The 27,392-nt window shown below is 50.5% G+C and overlaps 1 long non-coding RNA gene across 1 annotated transcript in view; it reads right to left on the bottom strand.

Moving 5' to 3' along the window:
• Positions 1-1,931: 1,931 nt before the first annotated feature.
• The window catches only part of LOC147083070 (uncharacterized), a 101,487-nt gene continuing 76,026 nt past the window's right edge, over positions 1,932-27,392 (bottom strand). The window contains exon 2 of the long non-coding RNA XR_015075989.1: positions 1,932-2,313. This is a non-coding gene — a long non-coding RNA (uncharacterized LOC147083070). The remainder of the gene's footprint in view (positions 2,314-27,392) is intronic.

The raw sequence follows: 27,392 nt of genomic DNA, 5'->3' as shown, positions 1-27,392 counted from the left end.
GTATTGTTTGAAAATTCACATGCAATGTTTTAGGAATCCGGCTTATTTGTGTTTTTTACATATATGCTGTCATTCTTTCTTAAAGGAAGGGAGGAATGTAGCGCGATCATCCCAACTCTAGTTTTCTGTTGCAACAAAGACGTACTAGATTGTTTAACTTATAACAGCCACGGACTCTTTCTGAAAATAAATAATCAGTGTTTGACAAACATGACAGATGTTCTGCCTTTCTTAAGGTTTTTATTTGCTAAGTTAAGTGCAGAGAAGGGAGGACATCCAGCTCATTTTCGCCTTGCTAGCGCCTGTTTTTCAGCAGGAATGGGGTGGTAGGTGGTGGCACTCTTGCCTCTGAGTTGGAAGGTCGTGGGATCAAGTCCCACTCCAGAGACTTGCGCCCAAGGTCTAGGCTGACACTCCAGTGCAGTACTGAGGGAGTGCTGCATGGTCGGAGGTGCCGTCTTTCGGATGAATCGTTAAACCGAGACCCCATCTGCCCTCTCTGGTGGAAGTAAAAGACCCCACGGCCACTATTTTGAAGAAGGGCAAGAGCAGTACTCCCCCATGTCCTGGCCAATATTTATCCCTTAACCAACACCTAAAACAGATTATCTGGTCATTATCACATTCCTGTTTGTGGGAGCTTGCTGTGCACAAATTGGATAAGACAGAGTTCCGTGCATGTTGGTAGCACCCTTAATATCGAGGGTTGAAAGGTCAACCTTTTTCCTTGAGGTTGAGTCAGGGGGCTCAGTGGACACTCATTGGGCAGAGCATCGCCCCCTGAGGTCACTGATGCATCCAATGGGAAGCTGAGGTATCCCTAGTGCTCTGTCTTAGCTAAACAGTTACAACCAACTTGACACAGCAAACACAATTAACCAGGAAGGGGCTGATACTGGACCTGATCCAACAGCTTGAAATCCTCTTCCGATCAATTGATGAAAAGCCACCCAACGAAATGAATCAAGTTCACGGTGGCATAGTGGTTAGCACTGTTGCCTCACAGCGCCAGGGACCCGGGTTCAAATCTGGCCTCGGGCAACTGTCTGTGTGGAGTTTGCACATTCACAGAATCACAGAATCACAGAAACCCCACAGTGCAGATAGAGGCTATTTCGGCCCATCGAGCCTGCACCGACACATATCCCACCCGATCCACATAACCCCACGTATTTAATCCCCCCTAACACTAAGGGTCAATTTATCATAGCCAATCAACCTAACCCGCACATCTTTGGACTGTAGGAGGAAACCGGAGCACCCGGAGGAAACCCACGCAAACACGGGGAGAATGCGTGGGTTTCCTCCGGGTGCTCTGGTTTCCTCCCACAGTCCAAAGATGTGCAGGTTAGGTTGATTTGGCTATGATAAATTGACCCTTAGTGTTAGGGGATTAAATACGTGGGGTTACGGGGATAGGGTGGGATATGTGTCGGTGCAGGCTCGATGGGCCGAAATGGCCTCTATCTGCACTGTAGATTCTGTGATTCTGCGAATATAAGTTGCGACTGCCTAAGCATTCCATCCCCTTCCTTGAACTGGCTGCAACAGTTCAGTGGCCTCACATAAGAGGGGCCATGTTTTGTTTAAACATTACTTCATCATCTTCCCTTGGAAAAATTCTCCTCTTCAAAATAATGTGTGGTGACATTTGCAGGCAACGTTCAGTGCACCATGACGGAAAGGCTCCTCGTAGGTTTTTCACCACTTCATAGTTTCAACATAAAGCAGTTGGCCATGATGCATGACAGACAGATTGTTCTCTGAATGATTTACCTGTTCTCCTAAAGTTTAGAGCCTCATTACTCAACCGTGAAGACCGTTCTGCGCTTCTAGAAATCATGACCTCCAAGTGAGAAATTGCTAAGTCTTTTGAGAAGAAATATTTTACAAAGCCACCTAGATTTTAGCTGACACAACTACACACAAGCAAATTTTTGAACATACAACTTTAATGATCAGTCACGTGATGACCATGGAATCCACCAGATCTTGGCACATTGCGTACTCCATCTGCTGGCTTCTGCACCTGTCTTCCTGCCATTGTTCTTCCAGTGAGATCTTACCGTACCTGGTCGCATTACCTAAGTTTCAGGGTTCTTTGGGGTCTTCCTTCACCTGAGGTCGTCATTCTTCAGTATGCTACACCCAGTTCCTGCTGATGCTGGTTGAGGGACAAATATTGTCCAGAACACCCCTGCTCTTCTTCGAAACATTGTCGTGGGATCTTTTACATCCACCTGAGTGGCCTCGGTTTAACGTCTCGTCCGAAAGACGGCACTTCCGACCATGCAGAGGAAGCCACAGTGACACCTGGAAGAGCAAGAAGAATGAAACTGAACATCAATATTGGTTACAATCTATTGGGGGCAAAAGAGACCATGGAAATCTGTTTCAAATGGAAATAATTTTCTAAAAGAATACAGTGTATCTAATCTGAATTATAGCATTTTAAAATTCTCATCCTAGTTTTCAATTCCCTCCATGTCCTCGCCCCTCTGTAACCTCCTCCAGCCCCACAGCCCCCCGAGACATCTGCGTTCCTCCAAAGCTGGCCTCTTGAGCATCCCTGATTTTAATCGCCTTCAGCTGCTGAGGCCCTGAGCTCTGGAATTCCCTCCCTAAACCTCTCTATCTCTCCCTCCTCCTTTAAGACGCTTCTTAAAACCTACCTCTTTGACCAAGCTTTTGGACACCTGCCCTAATTTCTCCTTATGTGGCTTAGTGTCAAATTTTGTCTGGTAACGCTTCCGTGAAGCGCCTTGCGATGTTTTACTATGTTAAAGGCACTGTATAAATGTCATTTGTTGTTTAATCCCTTCCGGGTGCACTTTGATCATATTGAATTCCTGATGCATACTAATAGTCCTGATCCAAGGAAAAAAATCACAGTAAATTCAGTAAGCTTCCATGCCCGTGCAAAACCTAGCTCACTGCGACATGGGTCAGAGGTACGGCTGCCGTACTAAAGGCTGATTCTTTGAGTTGTGCTCATGGCTTCTGCACCGGGAATGCAACTTTGTTGAATTTTCCCGTTTGTCCTATTCTACATGTCACAAGATTCTATTCTGTGATTAAGAATGTGAGGAAGCATGGAATAGGGCACCTCTTAATCTTCGGTGAACTTTTCCAGTGAGTAGGTGGGCCATTCAGTCCTCATTCTGCATCGAATTCGCTGATGTGAGTTGGGTGGCAGTGATGTAACGGCACAAGGGAGTATGGCAGGGTTGAATGGCATTTATTTTAATGCAAGGAGTCTTGCGAGTAAGGCAGATGAATTGAAGGTGTTGATGAACACATGGGAGTATGATATTGTTGCTGATGTGCCTCAATAAATCCGAGACTCAATGTTAGCGGAACAAAAACAAGGCTTTTATTAACTTAGAAGGTAACACACAGTGGAGAGGTGTCTTCCATCCAGAGGTCTGCAGTACTGGATGTGAGGCACGCTGAGCCTGCTTACATAGGGGCCAGGTATGGGCGGAGCCCTACACACAATACAATACAAGGTGAGGAAACGGAACTGAGGTAAGGGAAATGAAACTGAAAATAAACCACAGTCACAGGCACAATCACACAGAGAATACAGATGAGTGATGAATGGCATATTTCATCACATTCACCCCTTCTATAGATTTAGTCTGTTCGGGGGTTTGATAGTCCTCTGTGACCGACGTGGCTGTTGTGGTGCCGCGGGTGTCGGCTGGGTGTCCCCGGTGGCCTCCTGGGTCTCTGCCGGGGGCGCCACCAGGGTTGTTGAAGGGGTAGTTGGTGGGGGTACCGTTGGTCGATGTTCTTCCGGGGGTGATGAAAGAGTAGTGGGTGGGTAAGAGTTGCTGTGATCGTTGTTGCTGCTGTTGTCGTGGTTGTTGTCGTTACCGGCTGGGGCGACGTCTTTTATGGACACGGTGTCCTCCCTTCCGTCGGCGTGCCGGACATACGCGTATTGGGGGTTGGCGTGGAGTAGGTGCACTGACTCCACGAGAGGGTCCATCTTGTGGCCCCTCACATGCCTTCGAACGAATACCGGACCTGGGGTGGAGAGCCATGACGGCATGGATACGCCTGAGGTGGATTTCCGGGGAAAGACAAACATTCGTTCATGAGGCGTGGCATTAGTGGCAGTACACAATAGCGACCGTATCGAATGGAGCACATCTGAGAGGACTTTCTGCCAGCGGGAGATAGGGAGGCCCTTGGTCCTTAGAGCTAGAGTGACTGCTTTCCATACTGTCCCGTTCTCTCGCTCCACTTGACCGTTACCCCGGGGGTTGTAGCTGGTGGTACGGCTCATGGCGATCCCCCTGGACAGCATGTACTGGCGTAGCTCTTCACTCATGAAGGACGCCCTCCTATTCGTATGGATGTAGCTCGGCATACCGAACAGGCAGAACAGGCTGTTGAGGCATTTAATGACTGCGGCGCTGGTCATGTCTGGGCAGGGGAAGGCGAATGGGAAACGGGAGTATTCGTCCACAATTTTCAGGAAGTAAACATTGCGGTCGACGGACAGGAGGGGGCCCTTGAAATCTAAGCTGAGCCGCTCAAAGGGCCGTGTAGCTTTGATTAAGTGGGCTCTATCTGGGCGGTAGAACCGAGGCTTGCACTCAGCGCAAGTGCGGCAATTCCTGGTCAGAGATCGAACTTCCTCGATCGAGTAGGGTCAGTTACGGGACTTTATGAAGTGGAACAGCCGCGTGACCCCTGGGTGGCAGAGGTCATTGTGGAGGGTCTGTAGCCAATCCCCGGTGGCGCTGGCACACATGGCCCGCTCAATATCCCGCTTAATGCTTTTGAAGGCGGCATGGGCCTCAGCAGAGAGCGGAAAAGAGGATGCTTTCAAGAGGGGGCGGGCTTTGTCGGAGTAGTTGGGGACCCATTGGGAATAATAAGAAAATAACCCCAGGCACCTTTTCAGGGCTTTGGGAGTGTTGGGCAGGGGCAGCTCCCGTAGGGGGCTCAATCGGTCGGGGTCTGGTCCGATTTCCCCATTCTCCACCACGCTGCCTAGTATGCAGAGGCGCGTGGTGTTGTAAACGCACTTGTCCTCGTTGTAAGTGAGGTTGAGTTTTTTTGCGGTTTTCAGGAACCTCTCGAGGTTCGAGTCATGATCCTGCTGGTTGTGACTGCAGATGGTGACGTTGTCGAGGTAGGGGAAGGTTGCCTGCAAGTGGTGGTCATCGACCATGCGGTCCATCTCCCTCTGGAAGACCGAGACCCCATTCGTCACCCCAAATGGGACTCTGAGGAATTGGTAGAGGCGTCCGTTCGCCTCGAAGGCGGTGTACGGGCGGTCCTCTGGTCTGATAGGGAGCTGGTGGTACACTGACTTGAGGTCGATGGTGGAGAACACCCGGTATTGGGCGATTTGGTTCACCATTTCTGATATGTGGGGTAGCGGGTAGGCGTCTAGCTGGGTATACCTGTTGATCGTTTGGCTATAGTTGATCACCATCCGTTTCTTCTCGCTACCCCTTACCACCACCACTTGGGCGCGCCACGGGCTGTTGCTGCGTTCAATAATGCGCTCCTTCAGGAGCCTGTCTACCTTGGTCGCGATAAACCGCCTGTCCTCCCAGCTGTACCTCCTGCTTTTGGTTGCTATTGGCCGGCAGTTAGGGGTAAGGTTCGCGAATAGCGAAGGCGGCTTTACCTTCAGGGTAGTCAGACCGCACACTGTGAGGGGCGGCTGGGACCCACCGTAATTGAGCGTGATGCTTTGGTGGTGGCACTGGAAATCCAGGCCCAAGATCACGCTCGCACATAGATTCTTCATGATTAGTACTTTAAAATTATCGTATACAGTTCCGTTAATGGACAATTGTACCGTGCAGTAACCCATAATGGTCGATGTCTGGGTTTTATCAGCCATAGAGATGGTACCCCGAGTAGGGACCACCTTTAGGGAGAGTTGTTGTGCTAGGTCAGGGTGGATAAAACTCTCCGTGCTTCCACTGTCAATTAAACATTTAACCCCGCACCCGTTTACCTCGATGTCCACCATTGATTTGGATTGCGGGTGTGGCCTGGTCTGGGCCACTGTGACCGATGCCACTGTAGGGCCCTGATCGAGACAAGATGGCGTCCATGCTGTCTGCTCATAAGATGGCGGACCCCACGAGGTCGGGCAAGATGGCGTCCAAGATGGCCACTCCCACGGCGCACACGCGGCGGTGGCGGGTTTTCCGGCGGGGTTCCCTCTGCACACCTTCCCAAAGTGCCCCTTCTTACCGCACTTAAAGCAGGTGGTGCCTTTCGCCGGGCACAGGTTTCTGGTGTGCTTCGACTACCCGCAGAAGTAGCAGTTGGGTCCCCGACGCGTCGCGGCTGTCGTAGGGCTTCTGGGGGGAGAGCGGGGCCCCGACGGTGTCGGGCTGCCGGGCGGGGAAGATGCCTTCCAAGATGGCGGCGCCCTTGATGCACACGTGGCAGCATGGGCGGCGCGGGCTGAAGAGTAGGCGTCTGAGTTTCTCTGGGCCACATCCAGGGATCGCGCTGTGTCCACAGCCTGTTTCAGGTCCAATCCCGTTTTTTCCAGCAGTCTCTGCCGGATGTAAGTGGAGCTGAGGCCTGTGATGAAGGCATTGCGAACAAGCTCGTCAGTGTACACTGCGGCTTTTACATCTTGGCACTTGCAGTCTTTGCCAAGCGTTTTCAGGGTGACTAGGAACTCATCCAGCGATTCCTCGCTGTGCGCGAGTAGCGAGCAGATGCCTAGCATACAGCTCATTCGTAGGCTGCTGGTAATGCACCTTTAAGATGTCGCAGGCAGCCGGGTACATGTCGGCGTCTTGGATGAGGGGGTAAACCCTGTGGCTTACCCAATTCTGCAGGATTCCGAGTTTCATACTTTCAGCGTCCGTAGCGCCTGTGACGGCTGCCGAATTGTCCAGGAAGAATTCCATACACATAAACCAGTGTCCGAAGCATGCCGATGCTCCGAAGCATGCTGGTCCAAATCCAAACGTTCGGGTTTCAAGAGTTGATCCATTGTGTTGAAAAGTAAGTTAATAAAATTTATGTGCCTCAATAAATCCGAGACTCAATGTTAGCGGAACAAAACAAGGCTTTTATTAACTTAGAAGGTAACACACAGTGGAGAGGTGTCTTCCATCCAGAGGTCTGCAGTACTGGATGTGAAGCACGCTGAGCCTGCTTACATAGGGGCCAGGTATGGGCAGAGCCCTACACACAATACAATACAAGGTGAGGAAATGGAACTGAGGTAAGGGAAATGAAACTGAAACTAAACCACAGTCACAGGCACAATCACACAGAGAAGACAGACGAGTGATGAATGGCATATTTCATCACAGTTGCTATCACAGATACATGGTTGAGGGAGAGGCAGGACTGGCAGCTCAATATTCCAGGGTATAGAATCTTCAGGCGAGACAGAGGGGGGTGTAAAAGAGGAGGGGGTGTTGCAATATTAATCAAGGAGTCAATTACTGCAGTAAGGAGGGATGATATCTTAGCAGGTTCCTCTAATGAGGCCATATGGGTAGAACTTAAAAACAAAAAGGGGCAAGCACTTTGCTGGGAGTGTAAACAGTCAGGGGGAGGTAGAGGAACAGATATGTAGGCAAATCTCAGAGAAGTGTAGTAATAATAGTAGGAGATTTCAACTTCCGCAGTATTAACTGGGATGGTCAGAGTGTGAAAGGCTTAAAGGGTGCGGAATTCTTAAAGTGCATCCAGGAGAGCTTTTTGAGCCAGCATGTAGAAAGTCCTACAAGAGAGGGGGCGGTACTGGACCTAATTCTATGGAATGTAACCAGGCAAGTGGTAGAAGTGTCAGAAGGAGAGCATTTTGGTGACCGTGACCATAATTCGGTGAGATTTAAGGTAGTCATGGAAAAGGACAAAGATGGACCAGAAATAAAGGTTCTAAATTGGGGGAAGGCCGATTTTAATATGATAAGGCAGGATCTGGCTAAAGTGGACTGGGATCAGCTACTTGTAGGAAAATCCACATCAGAATAGTGGGAGTCATTCAGAAAGGAAATAGAGAGAGAGTACAGCACCAACATGTTCCCGTAAAGGTCAAGGGTGGGACCAACAAGTCCAGGGAACCCAGGATGTCAAGGGATATACAAGAATGGATTAGGAAAAAAAGGGAGGCTTTTGGCAGATACAAAGGACTAAAAACAGTGGAAGCCCTAGAGGAATATAGAAAGTGCAGGGGGGTACCTAAAAAAGAAATTAGGAGGGCAAAGAGGGGGCATGAAAAAACACTGGCGGGCAAAATAAAGGAAAATCCCAAGGTGTTCTATAAGTATATTAAGGGCAAGAGGATAACCAGGGAAAGAGTAGGGCCCATTAGGGACCAAAGTGGCAATCTGTGTGTAGAGCCAGAAGATGTAGATGAGGTTTTAAATGAATATTTTGCAATTGTGTTCACTATGGAGAAGGACGATTTAGGATAGAAATCAGGCAGGGGGATTGTGATATACTTGAACAAATTAGCATTGAGAGGGAGGAGGTACTAGCAGTTCTAGAGGGCTTAAAATTGGATAAATCCCCAGGCCCAGACGAAATGTATCTCAGGCAGCTGTGTGAGGCAAGGGAGGAGATTGCAGGGGCTCTGACACAAATTTTCAGAACCTCTCTGGCCCCAGGGGATGTGCCAGAAGACTGGAGGACAGCTAACGTAGTACCATTGTTCAAGAAGGGGAGTAGGGATAAACCAGGGAATTACAGACCAGTGAGCCTAACATCAGTGGTAGGGAAATTATTGGAAAAAATTCTGAGGGACAGAATTAGTCTCCACTTGGAGAGGCAAGGATTAATCAAGAATAGTCAGCATGGCTTTGTCAGGGGGAGATCATGTCTAACCAATTTGATTGAATTTTTCGAGGGGGTGACTAGGTGTGTGGATGAAGGTAGTGCAGTTGATGTAGTCTGCATGGACTTCAGTAAGGCTTTTGACAAAGTCCCGCATGGGAGACTGGTCAAGAAGGTAAGAGCCCATGTGATCCAGGGCAATTTGGCACATTAGATCCATCTATTTACAGCCTCCTAGGTCCTGATTACTAACTGAATTAATGAAGATTAGAGGTGGGAGACAGTGACAAATGATACTTGGCTCACTGCCAACATCATTTTTTTGATTCTTCTCAGGCTGTGGGCGTCGCTGGCAAGGCCACATTTATCGCCTGTCGTCAATTGCCCTGAGAAGGTGATTTGTCATGAACAGGTACAGGAAATAATCAAAAAGGCTAATGGGATGCTGGCCTTTATATCTAGAGGACTAGAATACAAGGGGGTCGAAGTTATGCTGATTCAGGTCCCCCTCAGCCTCCTCTGCTCCAAGGAAAACAACCCCAGCCTGTCCAGTCTCTCTTCATAGCTGAAGTGCTCCAGCCCAGGTAACATCCTGGTGAATCTCCTCTGCACCCTCTCCAATGCAATCACATCCTTCCTATAGTGTGGTGACCAGAACTGCACACAGTATTCCAGCTGTGGCGTAACTAGCGTTTTGTACAGCTGTATCATAACCTCCCTGCTCTTATATTCTATGCCTCGGTTAATGAAGGCAAGTATCCCATATGTCTTTTTAACCACCTTTTCTACCTGTCCTGCTGCCTTCAGGAATCTATGTACATGCACACCAAGGTCCCTCTGATCCTCTGTCCTTCCTAGGGTCCTAGCATTCATTGTCTATTCCCTTGCCTTGTTAGTCCTCCCAAAATGCATCACCTCACACTTTTCAGGGCTAAATTCCATTTGCTATGACTCCTTCATACTGCGCCAGTCTAGTGTGCCTCCGCTATTCAGTCCACCAGACCAAGCTAACGGATGGCTACTTGGAGACAAGGGCTATCCCCTGAAGACGTGGCTAATGATGCCGTTGAGGAGCCCATCCAACGAAGCTGAGGAGAGCTACAACTCCAGCCACATGTCCACCAGAGCCATAATCGAGCAAACCATCGGTTTGCTGAAGATGCGCTTCAGATGTCTGGATAGGTCAGTACTCAGCAGCCAGGGTCTCCAGAATCGTCGTGGTTTGCTGTGCACTTCACAACATGGCACAGCATTGTGGCTTGCAGATTCCTGAGGACCAAGTGGCTCCTCACATATCCTCCTCAGATGAGGAGGAGGAGGAGGAGGAGGAGGAGGAGAGCAAAAACGAACATCTTGCAGAGGCCGATCAACCAGCAGCAGCAGTACGCGAGAACATTGCTGCCCGGGATACAAGGAATGCACTCATCTTGGCAAGATTTGCTTAGCCTAGCCAATCAAGCACTTTTGCCTCGCAGCTTCTTATCTGAGCATCGACAATAGCCAAGAACCAGCGGATTCCTAGCAATTTGACCACCATACTGACAATTGCAAGTAATCCTAAGCCCTCAATGTGGAAGTCCCATTCGCGAAATGACACACGCTACAACTACAGCAGTAGCCATCAGATTTTGTATTTACAGTAATCATCTGATGGCTTTTCAACATAAAACATCAAATTTCTCCCAAGTGACTACCCTTGTGACTATTTGTGCAGTATCTTTCTCTTACGCGTGCTCCTACGTAGTGCTTCCCCTGTGGCTTCAGCAGATGTGGAGGCCCCTTGCTCAGTTTCTTGCTGCTCCTGCCTCGACACCTTTGGCGGGCGTCCTCTTGGATTGCAAACCTGTGAGGGCTCGCCAACAGTCTGCTGCTCCTGCGTCTGTGCAGAGGTTGAGACGCCGATCTCAGTTGGATCTGGACTCTGGTGGGGCTCTGACCGAGGGCTCTGCAGTGGTATGGAAGTGTGAACGCTTGGCGAGGAGCCCCCACTTCCTTGATGTCAGCCACCAACTTCCCTCTCATGGGTCAGGTCCCCCTCAGCGCTTGCAAGTGGCTTGAGAGCACCTTGCTGCACATCAGGGGGGCCATGGGGACCCGTATCTGCACTGGCAGTCCTACTCAGAAGGACTTCCATGAAGGTCTGGTTTCTCTGTTCAATTGATGACCATCGCTCCACCAGAGATGTCATTCTATTCAGAACACTCACCATGTTTTCTGCACTCTGGCGACTTATCACCTCTATGGAGGTTGCCATCCTTTCCATGGTGATACATTCATGTGCCAATGGCTCCACAAAGACTCTGCTCATGTTTGCAATGGACTCCTACATTCACTCCACACTTGCAGCGATCCTGGAGACAAAATCTGCCAGAGACTCCTGCATCTGTTCCTGGAGTTCCAGCACCGTTGATCTTGTGGATGGACCCAGAGGCAGAGGGTCGACATGCAGCTGAGCCGAGCTGGGAGAGTCCTGCGCCCTCTGACTAGGACTCTCCACTGCTGTCCCTGTCTCCACAATCTGCTGATGCTCACTTGTGAGCTGTGATACATAAGGTGACAACTCTATGTCCCGAAGGTCCCATCGAGGTGTGAGTGTCTGCGCTGGTGCAGGGTGCGCTTAATTCTGCTGATGCTGCGCCCTCAGAGGTTGCAGCTTCCTCTGAGGATTCTGGATGCTCAGGATCTTCCTCCTGGAGAGTGGGGATGGGTGCTTGCGATGGTCCTGTGGGGGAGTAAAGGAAATAGTCTGAGATGTGATGCCAAGGTTACATGCACATTGCATATTGCAGATGATCATAAGTCCATCTGTTAGAGCTTCAGAATCATTATCAGCGACTCATGCAATGTCAATGAGAGAGATGGAAAACTGTTCTGTCACCAGCTTGCTGTGATGCACTCGTCTGTCCGTTCTCCACTTGCGCATCATCCTCCACTCCCACGATCTCCAGGACCACATCCTCCCAGGGGGTGAGGTGGGCTACTGAGGGTGGCCCTCCTCCTGTCCTCGCTCTTTCTCTCTTATTGTGAGCTCTCTTTTCCTGCAATGAGGGAGACAAGTGGAGTTTGAGTGAGAATGAAGGAGTGAGTGTAGAGAATCCATAGCATAGGTACTTAGAAGGAGACAAAGATGGAGTGAGGTGGCAAGACCAAGGGCCCTCCCTGTGTGTTGTAAGTTGTTTTCATAGCATCACAGTGATAGGAAGTGTGAGGGCTGCATAGCCGAATAGTTAGGTGAATGTGACCATAGAGAGAGAGGGAATGGGTAAGGGTGCATGGATGTCAGTGTCAAGTGGGATGTGGAGGAAGAGATTGCTAAAGCTGAGTGCTGGTGAGGAGAGGCAATGGAGATCAGATTGAGGGTGATGGGAAATTCATACTCACTTTTCCAGTGCGCAGAAGGTCATGAAATCGCTTCCTGCAGTGAAGCCAGGTTCTGCGGGTTACTGACAAAGCGTTGACCTCCTCTGCCACCTGGATCCACACAGCCTTGCTGTGCTGGGGAGGCTTCTTCCTCTCTGAAGAAGGGAAGAGCACCTCTTTATGTGCTCTTGCTCCCTCTACTAAAGCCTGCAGGGCAATGTCATTGAAGCGGGGTGCAGACCTAGGTCTCTCGCTGGCCATTCTTCCTGCAGGTGCCTCTCACTGCAAAGGCCAAATGGTTGGCAGTCTGCAGAAGAAGCAAGGCTTGTTGCAGACCTTAAATCAGCAGCAATGATGACGTCATCGGAGGCGACTTTCAGACTGGAAAAGCTCATTGGCCATGGGTTCCCACACGTTGGAACTCAATTGGCCAATTAAGTTAAAATGGCAGAATTTTCCCACATCGATGTAGAATTGGGTGGCTAACACGAAATGCAGATTACACGATCCCAGCCCGCCCCAGTATCAAAATCCAGCCCACTAACTGCACTCTAAAAATAGCACACAGAGGGAGACCAAACCCTGATGTACAAATGGCTGTCAGAGAGAGATTTCAATATTGGAAGAACTTGTATGTAAAATATATTTTACTTAGATTCCTCATCCTCAGAACAGACCAGTTTTTGGAAAATATATGTGGGCGGGTTTAGTGAAATGATAACTTAATTTGATATGGCCTGTACAATCACAGTGTTTGTTACGAAATGCAGTTGATTTAATTTGGGTTGATTTGTTGAAGTAACCTCTTACTGGCATGCGGCACAGTGCAAGGACTTGTCAGATTGATGTACGGTGCACAATTACAAAATCCAATTGATATAACGCTAAAATACACCGGATCAAAAGGTTTAAACGTATCATTAGAAATATTCTGTAATAAACTACCAGACCCCATCAGAGGAAATGCATTACCCGAGTTTTCAATTTGTGTGTTTCCTTGGGAGAGAAGGTGGGGCCATAAATAGGTAGTTGAATGACTTCATGTATGAATGGGTGTCAATTTTGATAAATGATGGGCATTGTAGCCCTCCTGGGTTTATTTTTTCTTCAAAGCAAAAATTGAAATGACACATTTTACTTGACCCTAACTGCAGCCTTTGGTCATCATGTCATAGAGTCATAGAGTTTTACAGCACAGAAAGAGGCCCTTCGGCCCATCGTGTCTGCGCCGCCCATCCATCCCTTTCCAGTCTAATCCCATTTTCCAGCATTTGGTCCATAGCCTTGTATGCAATGGCATTTCAAGTGCTCATCCAAATGCTTCTTGAATGTTGTGAGGGTTCCTGCCTCCACCACCCTTTCAGGCATTGAGTTCCACATTCCAACCACCCTCTGGGTGAAAAAGTTCCTCCTCAAATCCCCTCTAAATCTCCTGCCCCTTACCCTGAATCTATGCCCCCTTGTTATTGACCCCCCCACTAAGGGGAAAAGTTCCTCTTTATCTACCCTATCTATGCCCCTCATTATTTTGTACACCTCAATCAGGTCCCCCCTCAGCCTTCTCTGCTCCAAGGAAAACAACTCCAGCCTGTCCAGCCTCTCTTCATAGCTGAGGCGCTCCATCCCAGGTAACATCCTGGTGAATCTTCTCTGCACCCTCTCCAAAGCAATCACATCCTTCCTATAGTGAGGCGACCAGAACTGCACACAGTACTCCAGCTGTGGCCTCACCAGCGTTTTGTACAGCTCCATCATAACCTCCCTGCTCTTATATTCTATGCCTCGGCTAAGGAAGGCAAGTATCCCATATGCCTTTTTAACCACCTTATCTACCTGCTCCGCTGCCTTCAGGGATCTATGTACATGTACACCAAGGTCCCTCTGACCCTCTGTACTTCCTAGGGTCCTACCACTCATTGTGTATTCCCTTGCCTTATTTGTCCGTCCAAAATGCATCACCTCGCACTTTTCAGGGTTAAATTCCATTTGCCACTTTTCCGCCCATCTGACCAACCTGTTTATATCGTCCTGTAGCCGGAGGCTTTCCTCCTCGCAATTTACCACCCCACCAATTTTCGTGTCTTTAAGAACATAAGAAATAGGAGAAGGAGTCGGCCATTTAGCCCCTCAAGCCTGCTCCGCCATTCAATAAGATCATGGCTGATCATCGATCTCAATTCCACTTTCCCGCCCTATCCCCATTTCCCTTGATTCCCTTAGAATCCAAAAATGACCTTTGAAAGTCATTGCGTAGCAGACCTGCAGGGCGAGCTGCACGCAAGTGTTTGGGGTTTGGAGTTTGGAGGGGTTTGAGTTTACATCAAGTGATGATGTCAGGTGAGGGATGGGGTAAAGGTTTCCCTACGAAATCGGGTGAGAGGCTGTTGGGCGAAGATGGGCGGAGCCTCTTTGATTCATACTTTCCTTTCCATCTCTAAGACCAAGCAACAGAGACACCTTGCAGATGAATTTCATGCAATTAAATAGCGTAAACACTTTGTACGTGTGGAGATTGATCTTTAGAAATGCTTCAATAATTGTAGAAAATGCGTTACAGATTTTTCACTCAGTGCACTGGTAGTGGATGGCACCAGATGAAGTTCTCAACCAGCAGGTTAACACTATAAACACCATAGTCCTTCCTACCCCAGTCATGGGAGGAGTGTGGGAGGCTCCAGGAGCACTGCTTTGGGAGGAGTGTGGGAGGCTCCAGGAGTACTGCTTTGTGTCACGTTCACGGTGTCAGCCGTGGCTCCGTGGGTTGCACTCTCATCTCAAAGTCAGCAGGTCGTGGGTTCAAGTCCCACTCCAGAGACTTTCAGCACAAAATCTAGGCTGACTCTCCAGTGCCACCATTGAGAGAATGTTGCACTGTCGGAGGGGTCGTCTTTTGGATGAGACGTTAAACTGAGGCCCTGTCTCCCCTCTCAGGTGGGCGTAAAAGATCCCATGGCCACTATTTTGAAGAAGAACAGCGGAGTTCTCCCCGGTGTCCTGGCCAATATTTATCCCTCAACAAAAATCACTTAAACAGATGATCTGATCATTATCACATGGCTATTTGTGGGAGCTTGCTGTGCGCAAATTGGCTGCAACCTTTCCTACTTCTTCTTCTTAGGCAGTCCCTCGGAACCGAGGATGACTTGCTTCCACATTAAAAATGAGTTCTCAGGTGACTGATGAGTCCAATGCAGGACCTACAGTCTCTGTCACAGGTGGGGCAGACGGTGGCTGAAGCGGCGGGTGGGTGGCGTGCTTGGGTTGACGTGCGCTCCTTGCGCTTAGCTTCCGCTTGCTCCCGGCGAAGAGACTCGAGGTGTTCGGCGCCTTCCCGGATGCTTCTCCTCCACTTTGTGTGGTCTTGGGCCAGGGATTCCCATCTTTCAGTGGGGATGTTGCACTTTTTCAAGGAGGCTTTGAGGGTGTCCTTGAAGCATTTCCTCTGCCCACCTGGGGCTCTCTTGCCGTGTTGGAGCTCCATGTAGAGCGCTTGTTTTGGGAGTCTCATATTGGGAATGCTGATGATGTGGCCCGTCCATCGGAGCTGATCGAGCGTGGTCAAAGCTTCGATGCTGGGGATGTTGGCCTGAGCGAGAACACTGACGTTGGTGCGCCTATCTTGCCAATGGATTTACAGGATCTTGCGGAGGCAGCGTTGGTGGTACCTCTCCAGTGCTATGAGGTGCCTGCTGTACATGGTCCATGTTTCTGAAGCATACAGGAGGGCGGATATCACTAATGCTCTGTAGACCATGAGCTTGGTGCTGGGTTTGAGGTCCTGGTCTTCAAACACACTCTTCCTCAGGCGACCGAAGGCTGCACTGGCACATTGAAGGTGGTGTTGGACTTCGCCATCGACATCTGCCCTTGTAGACAGTAGGCTCCCGAGGTATGGAAAGTGGTCCACGTTGTCCAAGGCCTCATCATGTATTTTGACAATCGGGGAGCAGTACTGTGTGGCGGGGGCAGGTTGGTAGAGGACCTTTGTCTTACGGATGTTTAGTGTAAGGCCCATGCTCTCGTATGCTTCGGTGAAGGTGTTGATGATGGTTTGGAGTTCGACCTCAGAATGTGCGCAGACGCAAGCATTGTCTGCATACTGTAATTCGATGACAGAGGATAGGACGACATTGGATCTAGTCTGAAGGCGACGGAGGTTGAACAGTTTCCCGTTTGTTCTGTAGATTAGCTCCACTCCAGTGGGGAGCTTACTGAGGGTGAGATGGAGCATTGCAGCCAGGAAGATCAAGAAGAGTGTTGGTGTGATGACAAAGCATTGCTTGACCCCGGTCCATACATGAATTGGATCTGTCGTGGATCCATTGGTCAGGATCACGGCTTGCATGTCATCGTGAAGCAGGCAGAGGATGGTAACAAACTTTTGAGGGCAGCCGAATTTGAGGAGAACACTCCATAATTCCTCACGGTTGACGGTGTCGAAGGTCTTTGTGAGGTCAAAGAAGGCCATATACAGCGGTTGGTGCTGTTCCCTGCATTTCTCTTGTAGTTGACGTGCGGTGAAGATCATGTCCATTGTGCCCCTTAGTGGACGGAATCCGCATTGCGACTCTGGGAGGAGCTCTTCAGCCACTGGGAGAAGGCGATTGAGGAGGATTCTTGTGATGACTTTCCCTGTGGCAGACAGCAGGGAGACTCCTCTGTAATTACTGCAATCGGCCTTGTCACCTTTCTTGAAGATGGTCATGATTACGGCATCTCTGAGATCCCCTGTCATGCTCTCCTCCTTCCAAATAAGAGAAATGAGTTCATGTATTCGCACCAATAGTGCTTCTCCACCATGTTTTAGTGCCTCGGCGAGGATTCCATCTGCTCCTGAGGCCTTCAGTTGTCGGATGGCCTTTTCAACCTCATGCCGGGCTGAGGTGGTGGCGGGTAGCATGTTGCGGGATGGAGTTGAGGACACTCGCGTCGAAGACAGAGTCTCGGTTAAGGAGATCTTCGAAGTGCTCCTTCCAGCGGGCACTGATTGCCTCTCTGTCCTTGATGAGGACCTCTCCGTTCTTGGCCCGCAGTGGGGTAGGACCTTGGGTGCATGGGCTGTAGGTGGTCTTGACTGCGCTAAAAAATCCACGCATGTCGTGGTTGTCGGCTAGCTGCTGGATCTCCTGCGCTTTCTCCACCCACCATCTGTTCTTTAGGTCACAAGTTTTCTGTTGGATCTTGGCCTTCAGGCGTCTGGAGAGCTGCTTTCTTGCTCTCGAGTTCTGTTGCTGTTTCCAGATCAGGAATGCCTTGTGCTTGTGAGTTATTAGCTCCTGGATCTCCTGGTCATTCTCGTTGAACCAGTCTTGATATTTCCTGGTCGAGTGACCGAGCGTCTCTTCACAGGTGCTGATTGTGGAGACCTTGAGTGCAGACCAGGTGCTGTGGACACTCTGTGTCTCTGAATCACAGGGAGTCGCCAGGTTGGTTGTGAGGAGCAGGCTGAATAGGGCTTTCTTAGCAGGGTATTTGAGTGCTCCAGCGTTGATTTTCCTGCGGCATTTCCTACATTACAACAATGACTACACTTCAAAAAACACTTTGTCAGCTGTTAAGCACTTTGAGATGTTATGAAAGGCGCGATATAAATGCAAATGTTGGAGTTCAGTTACACACCATGTCAGGGTTCAATTACACACTGTGTTGGGGTGCAGTAACACACCGTGTCAGGGTTCAGTTACACACCGTGTCGGGGTTCAGTTACGCACCGTGTCGGGGTTCAGTTACATACCATGTCGGGGTTCAGTTACACACCGTGTCGGGGTTCAGTTACACACCGTGTCGGGGTTCAGTTGCATACCATGTCGGGGTTCAGTTACACACCATGTCGGGGTTCAGTTACACACCGTGTCAGGGTTCAGTTACAAACCGTGCCGGGGTTCAGTTACACACCGTGTCGGGGTTCAGTTACACACCGTGTCGGGGTACAGTTACACACCATGTCAGGGTTCAGTTACACACCGTGCCGGGGTTCAGTTACACACCGTGTCGGGGTTCAGTTACACAACATGTCGGGGTTCAGTTACACACCGTGTCGGGGTTCAGTTACAGACCGTGTCAGGGTTCAGTTACACACCGTGTCGGGTTCAGTTACACACCGTGTCAGGGTTCAGTTACACACCATGTCGGGGTACAGTTACAGACTGTGCCGGGGTTCAGTTACACACCGTGTCGGGTTTCAGTTACACACCGTGTCGGGGTTCAGTTACACACCGTGCCAGGGTTCAGTTGCACACCGTGTCGGGGTTCAGTTACACACTGTGTCGGGGTTCAGTTACACAACATGTCAGGGTTCCGTTACACACAGTGTCGGGGTTCAGTTACAGGCCGTGTCAGGGTTCAGTTACAGAACGTGTCAGGGTTCAGTTACACACCATGCCGGGGTTCAGTTAAAGACCGTGTCAGGGTTCAGTTACACACCGTGTCAGGGTTCAGTTACAGGCCGTGTCAGGGTTCAGTTACAGACCGTGTCGGGGTTCAGTTACAGACCGTGTCAGGGTTCAGTTACAGACTGTGTCGGGTTTCAGTTACACACCATGTCGGGGTTCAGTTACACATCGTGTCAGGGTTCAGTTACAGACCGTGTCGGGGTTCAGTTACAGACCGTGTCGTGGTTCAGTCACAGACCGTGTCAGGGTTCAGTTACACACCATGTCGGGGTTCAGTTACACATCATGTCAGGGTTCAGTTACAGACCGTGTCGGGGTTCAGTTACACACCGTGTTGGGGTTCAGTTACACACCGTGTCAGGGTTCAGTTACACACCGTGTCAGGGTTCAGTTACAGACTTTGTCAGGGATCAGTTACAGACCGTGTCAGGGTTCAGTTACACACCCTGCCGGGGTTCAGTTACACACCGTGTCGGGGTTCAGTTACACACCGTGTCTGGGTTCAGTTACACACTGTGTCGGTGTTCAGTTACACACCGTGTCAGGGTTCAGTTACAGACTGTGTCGGGGTTCAGTTACACACTGTGTCGGGGTTCAGTTACACACCGTGTCAGGGTTCAGTTACAGACCGTGTCGGGGTTCAGTTACAGACCGTGTCGGGGTTCAGTTACAGACTGTGTCGGGGTTCAGTTAGAGACCGTGTGATGCGCCATCAATTACTCAAAAGACTGAAGTTGAGCGAGTAACAATCAGGCTTTTATTAACTAAAGAATGAAGGTCTTGTCTCGAGTGATCGACCCGTCCAGAATACTAAGGGACTGGGAGGTAGTCACTTATATACCTGGAATAGTGGGAGGAGTCAGCCGAGGCATGTCCAGACCTGTACCTAGTGGAATACACATACAGACACAGACAGGTATGACAGTGGTTTACCACACCGTGTCGGGGTTCAGTTACAGGCCGTGTCGGTGTTCAGTTACACACCGTGTCGGGGTTCAGTTACAGACTGTGTCGGGGTTCAGTTACACACCGTGTCGGGGTTCAGTTACAGACCGTGTCGGGGTTCAGTTACAGACCGTGTCAGGGTTCAGTTACACACCATGCCGGGGTTCAGTTACAGACCGTGTCAGGGTTCAGTTACACACCATGTCGGGGTTAAGTTACGCACCGTGTCGGGGTTCAGTTACATACCATGTCGGGGTTCAGTGATACACTGTGTCGGGGTTCAGTTACACACCGTGTCAGGGTTCAGTTGCATACCATGTCGGGGTTCAGTTACAGACCGTGTCAGGGATCAGTTACAGACCATGTCAGGGTTCAGTTACACACCGTGTCGGGGTTCAGTTACACACCGTGTCTGGGTTCAGTTACACACCATGTCGGTGTTCAGTTACACACCGTGTCAGGGTTCAGTTACAGACCGTGTCGGGGTTCAGTTACACACTGTGTCGGGGTTCAGTTACACACCGGGTCGGGGTTCAGTTACAGACCGTGTCGGTGTTCAGTTACAGACCGTGTCGGTGTTCAGTTACAGACCGTGTCGGGGTTCAGTTACACACCGTGTCGGGGTTCAGTTACACACCGTGTCAGGGTTCAGTTACACACCCTGTCAGGGTTCAGTTACACATCGTGCCGGGGTTCAGTTGGACACCGTGTCGGGGTTCAGTTACACATCGTGTCGGGGTTCAGTTACAGACCGTGTCGGGGTTCAGTTACGCACCGTGTCAGGGTTCAGTTACAGACCGTGTCGGGGTTCAGTTACACACCGTGTCGGGGTTCAGTTACACACCGTGTCGGGGTTCAGTTACACACCGTGTCAAGGTTCAGTTACACACCGTGTCGGGGTTCAGTTACACACCGTGTCGGGGTTCAGTTACAGACCGTGTCGGGGTTCAGTTGCAGACCGTGTCGGGTTTCAGTTACAGACCGTGTCGGGGTTTAGTTACAGACCGTGCCAGGGTTTAGTTACACACTGTGTCAGGGTTCAGTTACAGACCGTGTCGGGGTTCAGTTACAGACCGTGTCAGGGTTCAGTTACACACCGTATCAGGGTTCAGTTACACACCGTGTCGGGGTTCAGTTACACACCGTGTCGGGGTTCAGTTACAGACCGTGTCAGGGTTCAGTGACAGACCGTGTCAGGGTTCAGTTACACACCGTGTCGGGGTTCAGTTACACACCGTGTAAGGGTTCAGTTACACATCGTGTCAGTGTTCAGTTACAGACCGTGTCAGGGTTCAGTTACGCACCGTGTCGTGGTTCAGTTACAGACCGTGTCAGGTTTCAGTTACTGACCGTGTCAGGGTTCAGTTACAGACCGTGTCAGGGTTCAGTTACAGACTGTGTCAGGGTTCAGTTACACACCGTGTCAGGGATCAGTTACACACCGTGTTGGTGTTCAGTTACACACCGTGTCAGGGTTCAGTTACACACCGTGTCAGGGTTCAGTTACAGACCGTGTCAGGCTTCAGTTACAGACCGTGTCAGGGTTCAGTTACAGACCGTGTCAGGGTTTAGTTACAGACCGCGTCAGGTTTCAGTTACAGACCGTGTCGGGGTTCAGTTAAAGACCGTGTGAGGGTTCAGTTAGAGACCGTGTGAGGGTTCAGTTACAGACTGTGTCAGGGTTCAGTTACACACCGTGTCAGGGTTGAGTTACAGACCATGTCAGGGTTCAGTTACACACCGTGTCGGGGTTCAGTTACAGACTGTGTCGGGTTTCAGTTACAGACCGTGTCAGGGTTCAGTTACACACCATGTCAGGGTTCAGTTACACACCGTGTCGGGGTTCAGTTACAGACCGTGTCGGGGTTCAGTTACAGACAGTGTCAGTGTTCAGTTACACACCGTGCCAGGGTTCAGTTACAGACCATGTCGGGTTCCAGTTGCAGACCGTGTCAGGGTTCAGTTACACACCGTGTCGGGGTTCAGTTAAAGACCGTGTCAGGGTTCAGTTACAGACCGTGTCAGGGTTCAATTACAGACCGTTTCAGGGTCCAGTTACACACCGTGTCAGGGTTCAGTTACAGACCGTGTCAGGGTTCAGTTACAGACTGTGTCGGGGTTCAGTTACACACCGTGTCAGGGTTCAGTTACAGACCGTGTCACGGTTCAGTTACACACCATGTCAGGGTTCAGTTACAGACTGTGTCAGGGTTCAGTTACACACCGTGTCTGGGTTCAGTTACAGACCGTGTCAGGGTAGAGTTACACACAGCATCGGGGTTCAGTTACACACCGTCTGAGGGTTCAGTTACACACCGTGTCAGGGTTCAGTTACAGACCGTGTCGGGGTACAGTTACAGACTGTGTCGGGGTTCAGTTACACACCGAGCCAGGTTTCAGTTACAGACCGTGTCAGGGTTCAGTTACAGGCCGTGTCAGGGTTCAGTTACACACCGTGTCGGGGTTCAGTTACAGACTGTGTCGGGGTTCAGTTACAGACGGTGTCGGGGTTCAGTTACACAACATGCCGGGGTTCAGTTACAGACCGTGTCAGGGTCCAGTTACACACCATGTCGGGGTTCAGTTACACATCGTTTCAGGGTCCAGTTACAGACTGTGTCGGGGGTCAGTTACACACCGTGTCGGGGTTCAGTTACACACCGTGTCAGTGTTCAGTTACACATCCTGTCAGGGTTCAGTTACACATCGTGCCGGGGTTCAGTTACACACCGTGTCGGGGTTCAGTTACACATCGTGTCGGGGTTCAGTTACAGACCGTGTCGGGGTTCAGTTACGCACCGTGTCAGGGTTCAGTTACAGACTGTGTCGGGTTTCAGTTACACACCGTGTCGGGGTTCAGTTACACACCGTGTCGGGGTTCAGTTACACACCGTGTCAGGGTTCAGTTAAACACCGTGTCGGGGTTCAGTTACACACCGTGTCGGGGTTCAGTTACGGACCGTGTCGGGGTTCAGTTACAGACCCTGTTGGGTTTCAGTTACAAACCGTGTCGGGGTTCAGTTACAGACCGTGCCAGGGCTCAGTTACACACCGTGTCAGGGTTCAGTTACGGACCGTGTCGGGGTTCTTTTGCAGACCGTGTCGGGGTTCAGTTACACACCGTGTCAGGGTTCAGTTACACACCGTGTCAGGGTTCAGTTACACACCGTGTCAGGGTTCAGTTACAGACCGTGTCAGGGTTCAGTTACACACCGTGTCAGGGTTCAGTGACAGACCGTGTCATGGTTCAGTTACACACCGTGTCGGGGTTCAGTTACACACCGTGTCAGGGATCAGTTACACACCGTATTAGGGTTCAGTTACAGACCGTGTCAGGGTTCAGTTACGCACCGTGTCGTGGTTCAGTTACAAACCGTGTCAGGGTTCAGTTACAGACCGTGTCAGGGTTCAGTTACAGACCGTGTCAGGGTTCAGTTATAGACTGTGTCAGGGTTCAGTTACACACTGTGTCAGGGTTCAGTTACACACCGTGTTGGGGTTCAGTTACACACCGTGTCAGGGTTCAGTTACACGCCGTGTCAGGGTTCAGTTACAGACCGTGTCAGGGTTCAGTTACAGACCGTGTCAGGGTTCAGTTACAGGCCGTGTCAGGGTTCAGTTACAGACCGTGTCAGGTTTCAGTTACAGACCGTGTCGGGATTCAGTTAAAGACCGTGTCAGGGTTCAGTTACAGACCGTTTCAGGGTTCAGTTACAGACTGTGTCAGGGTTCAGTTACACATCGTGTCAGGGTTCAGTTACAGACCGTGTCATGGTTCAGTTACACACCATGTCGGGGTTCAGTTACAGACTGTGTTGGGTTTCAGTTACAGACCGTGTCAGGGTTCAGTTACACACCATGTCAGGGTTCAGTTACACACCGTGTCGGGGTTCAGTTACAGACCGTGTCGGGGTTCAGTTACAGACCGTGTCAGGGTTCAGTTACACACCGTGCCAGGGTTCAGTTACAGACAGTGTCGGGGTTCAGTTACAGACCGTGTCAGGGTTCAGTTACACACCGTGTCAGGGTTCAGTTACACACCGTGTCAGGGTTCAGTTACAGACCTTGTCGGGGTTCAGTTACAGACCGTGTCGGGATTCTGTTACACACCGTGCTAGGGTTCAGTTACAGACCGTGTCAGGGTTCAGTTACAGACCGTGTCGGGGTTCAGTTGCACACCATGTCGGGGTTCAGTTACACATCGTGTCAGGGTTCAGTTACTGACCGTGTCGGGGTTCAGTTACACACCGTGTCAGGGTTCAGTTACAGACCGTGTCAGGGTTCAGTTACAGACCGTGTCAGGGTTCAGTTACAGACTGTGTCAGGGTTCAGTTACAGACCGTGTCGGGGTTCAGTTAAAGAACGTGTCAGGGTTCAGTTACAGACCGTGTCAGTGTTCAGTTACAGACTGTTTCAGGGTTCAGTTACACACCGTGTCAGTGTTCAGTTACACACCGTGTCAGGGTTCAGTTACAGACCGTGTCGGGGTTCAGTTACACATCGTGTCAGGGTTCAGTTACAGACGGTGTCTGGGTTCAGTTACACACCGTGTCAGGGTTCAGTTACAGACCGTGTCAGGTTTCAGTTACACACCATGTCGGGGTTCAGTTACACACCGTGTCAGGGTTCAGTTACAGACCGTGTCAGGGTTCAGTTACAGACCGTGCCAGGGTTCAGTTACAGACCGTGTCAGGGTTCAGTTACAGACCGTGTCGGGGTTCAGTTACACACCATGTCGGGGTTCAGTTACACATCGTGTCAGGGTTCAGTTACTGACCGTGTCGGGGTTCTGTTACACACCGTGTCAGGGTTCAGTTACAGACCGTGTCAGGGTTCAGTTACAGACCGTGTCTGGGTTCAGTTACAGACCGTGTCAGGGTTCAGTTACAGACCGTGTCGGGGTTCAGTTAAAGACCGTGTCAGGGTTCAGTTACAGACCGTGTCAGGGTTCAGTTACAGACCTTTTCAGGGTTCAGTTACACACCGTGTCAGGGTTCAGCTACAGACCGTGTCAGGGTTCAGTTACAGACCGTGTCGGGGTTCAGTTACACATCGTGTCAGGGTTCAGTTGCAGACCGTGTCTGGGTTCAGTTACACACCGTGTCAGGGTTCAGTTACAGACCGTGTCAGGGTTCAGTTACACACCATGTCGGGGTTCAGTTACACACCGTGTCAGGGTTCAGTTACACACCGTGTCAGGGTTCAGTTACACACCGTGTCAGGGTTCAGTTACAGACCGTGTCGGGGAACAGTTACAGACCGTGTCGGGGTTCAGTTACACACTGTGCCAGGTTTCAGTTACAGACCATTTCAGGGTTCAGTTACAGACCGTGTCGGGGTTCAGTTACACACCGTGTCAGGGTTCAGTTACAGACCGTGTCGGGGTTCAGTTGCACACCGTGTCGGGGTTCAGCTCCAGGCCGTGTCGGGGTTCAGTTACAGACTGTTTCAGGGTTCAGTTACAGACCGTGTCAGGGTTCAGTTACACACCGTGTCAGGGTTCAGTTACACACCGTGTCAGGGTTCAGTTACAGACCGTGTCAGGCTTCAGTTACAGACCGTGTCAGGGTTCAGTTACAGACCGTGTCAGGGTTTAGTTACAGACCGCGTCAGGTTTCAGTTACAGACCGTGTCGGGGTTCAGTTAAAGACCGTGTGAGGGTTCAGTTAGAGACCGTGTGAGGGTTCAGTTACAGACTGTGTCAGGGTTCAGTTACACACCGTGTCAGGGTTGAGTTACAGACCATGTCAGGGTTCAGTTACACACCGTGTCGGGGTTCAGTTACAGACTGTGTTGGGTTTCAGTTACAGACCGTGTCAGGGTTCAGTTACACACCATGTCAGGGTTCAGTTACACACCGTGTCGGGGTTCAGTTACAGACCGTGTCGGGGTTCCGTTACAGACCGTGTCAGTGTTCAGTTACACACCGTGCCAGGGTTCAGTTACAGACCATGTCGGGTTCCAGTTGCAGACCGTGTCAGGGTTCAGTTACACACCATGTCGGGGTTCAGTTACACATCGTGTCAGGGTTCAGTTACTGACCGTGTCGGGGTTCTGTTACACACCGTGTCAGGGTTCAGTTACAGACCGTGTCAGGGTTCAGTTACAGACCGTGTCTGGGTTCAGTTACAGACCGTGTCAGGGTTCAGTTACAGACCGTGTCGGGGTTCAGTTAAAGACCGTGTCAGGGTTCAGTTACAGACCGTGTCAGGGTTCAGTTACAGACCTTTTCAGGGTTCAGTTACACACCGTGTCAGGGTTCAGCTACAGACCGTGTCAGGGTTCAGTTACAGACCGTGTCGGGGTTCAGTTACACATCGTGTCAGGGTTCAGTTGCAGACCGTGTCTGGGTTCAGTTACACACCGTGTCAGGGTTCAGTTACAGACCGTGTCAGGGTTCAGTTACACACCATGTCGGGGTTCAGTTACACACCGTGTCAGGGTTCAGTTACACACCGTGTCAGGGTTCAGTTACACACCGTGTCAGGGTTCAGTTACAGACCGTGTCGGGGAACAGTTACAGACCGTGTCGGGGTTCAGTTACACACTGTGCCAGGTTTCAGTTACAGACCATTTCAGGGTTCAGTTACAGACCGTGTCGGGGTTCAGTTACACACCGTGTCAGGGTTCAGTTACAGACCGTGTCGGGGTTCAGTTGCACACCGTGTCGGGGTTCAGCTCCAGGCCGTGTCGGGGTTCAGTTACAGACTGTTTCAGGGTTCAGTTACAGACCGTGTCAGGGTTCAGTTACACACCGTGTCAGGGTTCAGTTACACACCGTGTCAGGGTTCAGTTACAGACCGTGTCAGGCTTCAGTTACAGACCGTGTCAGGGTTCAGTTACAGACCGTGTCAGGGTTTAGTTACAGACCGCGTCAGGTTTCAGTTACAGACCGTGTCGGGGTTCAGTTAAAGACCGTGTGAGGGTTCAGTTAGAGACCGTGTGAGGGTTCAGTTACAGACTGTGTCAGGGTTCAGTTACACACCGTGTCAGGGTTGAGTTACAGACCATGTCAGGGTTCAGTTACACACCGTGTCGGGGTTCAGTTACAGACTGTGTTGGGTTTCAGTTACAGACCGTGTCAGGGTTCAGTTACACACCATGTCAGGGTTCAGTTACACACCGTGTCGGGGTTCAGTTACAGACCGTGTCGGGGTTCCGTTACAGACCGTGTCAGTGTTCAGTTACACACCGTGCCAGGGTTCAGTTACAGACCATGTCGGGTTCCAGTTGCAGACCGTGTCAGGGTTCAGTTACACACCGTGTCAGGGTTCAGTTACACACCATGTCAGTGTTCAGTTACAGACCTTGTCGGAGTTCAGTTACAGACCGTGTCGGGGTTCAGTTACACACTGTGCCAGGTTTCAGTTACAGACCATTTCAGGGTTCAGTTACAGACCGTGTCGGGGTTCAGTTACACACCGTGTCAGGGTTCAGTTACAGACCGTGTCGGGGTTCAGTTGCACACCGTGTCGGGGTTCAGCTCCAGGCCGTGTCGGGGTTCAGTTACAGACTGTTTCAGGGTTCAGTTACAGACCGTGTCAGGGTTCAGTTACACACCGTGTCAGGGTTCAGTTACACACCGTGTCAGGGTTCAGTTACAGACCGTGTCAGGCTTCAGTTACAGACCGTGTCAGGGTTCAGTTACAGACCGTGTCAGGGTTTAGTTACAGACCGCGTCAGGTTTCAGTTACAGACCGTGTCGGGGTTCAGTTAAAGACCGTGTGAGGGTTCAGTTAGAGACCGTGTGAGGGTTCAGTTACAGACTGTGTCAGGGTTCAGTTACACACCGTGTCAGGGTTGAGTTACAGACCATGTCAGGGTTCAGTTACACACCGTGTCGGGGTTCAGTTACAGACTGTGTTGGGTTTCAGTTACAGACCGTGTCAGGGTTCAGTTACACACCAT

This window comes from Somniosus microcephalus, unplaced genomic scaffold (genome assembly GCF_052327205.1).
Source record: "Somniosus microcephalus isolate GS21.2 unplaced genomic scaffold, FLI_Smic_1.0 scaffold99, whole genome shotgun sequence".
NCBI lineage: Eukaryota > Metazoa > Chordata > Chondrichthyes > Squaliformes > Somniosidae > Somniosus > Somniosus microcephalus.
This window is presented reverse-complemented; position numbering and strand designations above follow the sequence as displayed.